At 36.8% G+C, this 6,341-nt stretch overlaps 1 pseudogene; it reads left to right on the forward strand.

Moving 5' to 3' along the window:
- The first annotated feature begins 1,255 nt into the window (after window positions 1-1,255).
- On the forward strand, window positions 1,256-3,185 carry LOC138991141 (histone-lysine N-methyltransferase SETMAR-like; annotated as a pseudogene).
- Window positions 3,186-6,341: the final 3,156 nt, after the last annotated feature.

A 6,341-nucleotide genomic window follows, 5' to 3' on the forward strand; every position in this document is an offset into this window, starting at 1 on the left:
ATGATATGTTAAAGTCCCACACTATTATTGTGTTACTGTCAAGTTCTCCTTTTATGTCTGTGTTGTTGTTTAGTTGCTCTGTAGTGTCTGACTCTTTGCAACCCCATAAACTGCAGCACGCCAAGCTTCCCTGTCCTTCAGTCTCTCCTGGAGTTTGCTCAAATTCATGTCCATTGAGTTGGTAATGCCATTCAACCACCTCATTCTCTGTCACCCTCATCTTCACCTGCCCTCAATCTTTCCCACCCCCAGGGTTGTTTCCAGTAAGTTGGCTCTTTGCATCAGATGGCCAAAGTATTGATGCTCAGCTTCAGCATCAGTCCTTCCAATGAATATTCAGGGTTGATTTCCTTTAGGATTGACTGCTTTGATCTCCTTGCAGTCCAAGGGACTCTCTAGAGTCTTCTCCAGCACTACAGTTCAAAAGCATCAATTCTTCAGTGCTCAGCCTTCTTTATGGTCTAGCTCTCACATCCATACATGACTACTGGAAAAAAGATAGCTTTGACTAGATGGACCTTTGTCAACAGAGTGGTGTCTCTGGTATTTAAAATACTGTTTAGGTGTGTCATAGCTTTTCTCTCAAACTATGATTCAAGCCCCTTTGCCCTTCAAAGTCAAGTGCTCTGGGGGCTTCTCTAGTTTGTGGGTTGCCCACCTGGGAAGTATGGGATTTGATAATATTGTGAGTATGCCCTTCTTATCCTCTTGCTGTGGTTTCTTCTTCATCTTCTTTGTCTTTAGATATAGAATGTCTTTTTACTCATTTTTTTTTTTTTTGAAGTTACTTGTGATTTTGGTGTTTATATGGGAGGAGGTAAATTCAAGCTCTTTCTGTGCCACTATCTTGTCCCCAAATCTCAGGCTTATTTGAGAACTCATCTATTCTTAGTATGTGTCTGAAAATGAAGTCAAATACCCTTTGAAGTAGAACAATAAAATGAGATTATCAGAAAATAAAAACACAATATCTGGTTCCCTTAAGAAAAAAAAGAAAAAATACTGACAGGATAATTGATTGCAATTACATTAGTTATAACAGACACCAATTGAAACTATGCAGCAGTTTACCTTGTTTTCTAGATAAAGTTGTCATTTTTTTAGTGCCTTCTAAACTCTAAATATTTACATTAATCAATGACATGTCAGGCTGAAAAACATCTAAAGATTTTAGACTTTTAATTTCTAATTTACTGTCACCAACTTAGGCTAAAAAATTCAATACAAAAAGACACAAATGCATAAATATTTAACGATGATAAAAAATACATTTATGAGACATGACAACATACGTTACCTTCACTTGAGCATTACCTCAGAACACAGGTTTTTATTTGAGTTCGAAATGGGTCATAAAGCAACAGAGACAACTCTCAACATCAACAATGCATTTGGCCCAGGAACAGTTAATGAATTTGAATAAAAAGTCGCTCTAATTTGCTCACATCATTTCTATAGTTTCAGGGCTTCCCTCATAGCTCAGCTGGTAAAGAATCTGACTGGTCTAAGTGAGTGAAAGTCGCTCAGTTGTGTCCAACTCTTTGCGACCCTATGGACTATATATACAGTCCATGGAACTGTCCAGGCCAGAATACTGGAGTGGGTATCCATTCCCTTCTCTAGGGGATCTTCCCAACCCAGGGATTGAAACCAGGTCTCCTGAATTGCAGGTGGATTCTTTACCAGCTGAGCCACCAGGGAAGCCCTCTACAGTCTAAAGTAAAAAAAAAAAAAAAAAAAGCAAGTAATAAGTCATTAGCAAAACACAAACCGCTAGAAACATGCATTAAAATGATGTATAACATAACTACACTTATTTAAGAATGCATTTCAATATCAAATGGCAAAATTCCAACAATACAAAACTGCAATTACCTCTGTACTGACTTAATAATTAGAAGCCTTACAGCTTGGTATGCTTTTGCTTTCTCTTAAAATGCTCTAGGGGAAACCAGCTACCACAGGAGAAGTTTTGATTCCTTTGGCACAAATGAACAGTGCAATTGTGGTTCAAGAAGTTTTGCAAAGGAGACGAGTCTTGAAGATGAGGAATGGAGTGGCTGGCCATCAGAAGCTAACAATGACCAATTGAGAGCTGACCCTCTTCCAACTACACAACAAGTTGCTGAAGAACTCAGTGTTGACCATTCTATGGTCATTCAGCATTTGAAGCAAATTGGAAAGGTGAAAAAGCTCGATAGCTGAGTGCCTCATGAGCTGACTGCAAAAAAAAAATTGTTTTGAAGCGCTGTCTTCTCTTATTCTACACAACAACTATCAACCGTTTCTTGATCAGACTGTGATGTGCGACAAAAAGTGGATTTCATACGACAACTGGTGATGACCAGCTCAGTGGCTGGATTGAGAAGAAGCTCCAAAGCACTTTCCAAAGCAAATTTGCACCAAGGAAAAGTCATGGTCACTGGTAGTCTGCTGCCAGTCTAATCCACTACAGCTTTCTGAATCCTGCTGAAACCATTACCTCTGAGAAGTATGCTCAGCAAATTGATGAGATGCACCAAAAACTGTAATGCCTGCAGTGTGCATTGGTCAACAGAAAGGGCCCAATTCTTCTCCATGACAATGCCCAATGGCATGTCGCACAACCAATGCTTCAAAAGTTGAATGAACTGGGCTATGAAGTTTTGCCTCTTCCGCTCTTTTCACCTGACCTCTTGCCAACTAACTACCACTTCTTCAAGCATCTTGACAGCTTTCTGCAGGGAAAACATTTCTACAACCAGCAGGAGGCAGAAAATGCTTTCCAACAGTTTGTTGAATTCCAAAGCATGAGTTTTTACACTACAGGAATAAACAAATATTTCTCGTTGGCAAAATGTGATAATCAAAACATAATCAAATATATTTTGATTAATAAAGATGTATTTGAGCCTAGTTATAATGGTTTAAAATTCATGGTCCAGAACCACAGTTACTTTTGTACCAACCTACTACTTAGCTTCAAAAGTCCCAGAGCTTCATTCCTCTGTGTTCTATTGGTCAATCCAATCTCTCAACCCAGCCCAGTTTCAAGGGAAGGAAGGGAAAATTCCACTTTTCCATGGGGGAATGACATAAAAAATCAATTCCACTGTATGATGGGGGAATGGTATCAGGAGGAAAAAATAATGGCAACTATCTGGAAAAAAAACTATCACAAAGACTATTCTTTGTACAGTACATGAATTAACTGTTGCAAGACTTTGGGGGATAGTTTCTTAGTATATATTAGACGATTTCCTGCAGGAGTTTACATGCCTTCAAGATGGGTGAGGCCCTTGAGGAGGGTGTGTCTAGGTGCTTATTTCCACTTTATTTTGAAAAAAATAAAAATTCACTTTGTAAGGGTGTAAATGGAAGCAAAATTATTTTGAATAAACATATCACCTTAGCAATTTCAGCATTACAATTGGTTTTTGTTCATTATACTTTTATTAATAAAATATGTTTCTAAAATTATTTGGTGGTAATCATTTCATTAAGGAAGCATAACTCTGAAGTTGATTTCTTACTTATGAAAACTATTAATGTTTGAACACAAAATTTCATCAACACCTGCCAAATGTCCTTGATGTTAAATACTAGCAGTCTCCCAATTATTATTCTGCCTTATATCTATGTCACGAATAGTGAAAGTTATTCTGTTTTTAAGAAACCAGCAAAGGGGAAAAAATTAAAGACAAACAAGTATGCTACTTGATGCTACTTTTTAAACTGTAGCATCAAGAGTTCCTGAAACATAATTACAACTTAATCTACACCTAAAAGTTCTTGACAAATTTAAACAATTTTAATTCCTGAGGAAGAGTATTTAATCTGCAATGTGTATTACACATATTACCACATTTTAAAACTTGCAGTTTCCTAAATTCATGTTATCCTAGTTTTACTGGTAAGAAACCAGGTTTATTGAATTTGAGTCATTTGCCCAAGTTGGCATGGCTAAAAAAATGTGGTCTGAGGTCTATGGCTTTCCATTTACTCTGCTTGTTACAACACACATGGACATTCATGATTATCTCAACTTAACACTCCTGTCACTGGGGTTCACAAGAACCGACTCCTAGTCCCTGGTTTCCAAACTCTACATTATTTAAGGCTAAAATTTATTCATTTATCCACTCATTTGTCAACAAATATTTAGTGCATAGTATTTATGAGATTAAAATAGTTAAGGGAGTTGAAATATTTAAGATGCCTCTCCCTATTTCCTGTCTCCAGAGAATTAAGAAGATGTGCATTCCACAGTTTCTTTTCTGAAATAAACAAACCCCCAAAAGCTCAAAATAGCACCTGAATTTGTTTTCATTTTAATTTTTATGTCAGGTCTGGGCTAAGTTGGACCAAATTTGAGGGAAAACCATTGACTTGCAGTCAGCTGAGACATGATTTAGTTAATTTCATTGGCAAATTGCCTCCCTGACTAAGGAAAAGTCAAGGCCTGAGCATGTCTCTGGCCAAAGTGATCTTTCTCTTCTGGAGGACATGGCCTTGCCTTTGCTAAAGCAAAGGAACAAATTTAAGTCAAAAAAGAACTTGAGGGGAAGAGTTTTCCTTATGCTTCAGTGGAAGTTGATGTTGAAATGACAGGTGTAATAAACTAAGAAGAGTAAAAGAATAGTTGGGAACAAGGCTGTATCATTTCTCAATCTTTTCCAACTTTTTAGATTTTTCAGATATACTGTTAGTCTTTACTTGTAAAATTGAGACACATATAACAATACCCAACTCTTAAAGCCCATATTACCTTTTTTACAGCTCTGTCAGGATTCTGAGGGGACACATTTGGGGTGGGGGTATGAGTTGGGCTATTAAGTGACTTTAACAGTCAGAAAAAAAGTTGTAAAGTCAAGTCTTTGGGCTTGAGCAACTAGATTTCCATTATGTTATGATCTAGTTATATTTACCTCACTGGCTTGTTGCTCCTTTATCCCACTAATGAATTCTGTGTATTCATAAAATATTACCCAAGAGGAGATGGAAAATGATGAGATATTTTATGTAACATCCCCAGAGAGGAAAGCAAAGAAAAGGAAGAACAAACAGTAAAATCAGAGGAATAACCAAGGCAAAGATTCAGGATTCTTGCATAAATTACCAATTAGCTTCTCTTGAAATTCTAATTTATTCTTTCCTCACTTTCCCTTTCCTTTTCCTAATTTTTTTCTTTCTCCTTCCTTTCTCAAATATTTCCTTTCTTTTCTCCTTCAAACTTCTGCTTTTTTGGGTAATGGTAATAATTATAGCTATCTATTATGTGCACTGCAATGTAAATTTTTAAGGGGGCAGGACCAAGGTTCAAATACAGGTCCTCTTGACTCCCAAACTCCACATCATGTTGCCTCCTTATTGTAATCCCAAGGAAGAAATTACTGTTTGATTTATCTTGTTAAAAATAAAGGAAAGTGCAGATTGCAGAAATGCTTGTAATGTTCCATGTCATTTTGATTTGCATTCAAACAAAAGAAAACCAAACTCAAAGGAATCATAAGTGAAAGTCACTCAGTTGTGTTCAATGCTTTGCGACCCAATGGACTATACAATCCATGGAATTCTCCAGGCCAGAATACTGGAGTGGGTAGCCTTTCCCTTCTCCAGGGGATCTTCCAAACCCAGGGATCAAACCCACGTCTCCTGCGTTGCAGGCGGATTCTTTACCAGCTGAGTCACAATCATATCGTCCAGCTTTTCAAATGTTAAATGACATGGCAATATACAAAATAAAGATTCAGAAATAATCTTCACAATCAGAATACAAATACAAGCTAGAGAAGCCAAACGCATAAGTTGTTGAAAACAAAGGACTGACCATAAGCCACAGAACATTTACATTTATGTTTCTAAATAGCTCTCATTCATTATACACTAAGATACAATTCTCATCTTCAGCTGAATTTAAAGTAGGAGAAATTTCTCATTTGTTAGGGTAACCGTGTTGAATCAAAAAGCAAATTTACATTTTGTTAAAAGATAAAGGTGCTTCAAGGCTTCCCTGTACAAATGTGGCAGAGATTCAGCGTCAACAAATCCTCCCCACTCTCTTGTCAATGTTTGTTTCTTCATTAAATTGCAAACAAATTAGCAAATTTTCTTGTGTTAATATTCTGGCAATGACGACTGGCACTTACTGTGGATTTACTCTTTTGAAAGTCCTCCCATCAAGATTTCTGGAGAAAATAAATTGTGTTGGTTACTACGAAGCTTAATTAGAGCTCAACTGAGTGGCAATTCACATCTAAAGCTTGATTACACATAGCATCTATTGCTTTTGTCTAATAAGTGCTTTAAAAAATAACTTATGAACATGAAATTCACATAACATAAAAAGAACCATTTTGGAG

This window comes from Bos mutus, chromosome 16 (genome assembly GCF_027580195.1).
Source record: "Bos mutus isolate GX-2022 chromosome 16, NWIPB_WYAK_1.1, whole genome shotgun sequence".
Classification (NCBI taxonomy): Eukaryota; Metazoa; Chordata; class Mammalia; order Artiodactyla; family Bovidae; genus Bos; species Bos mutus.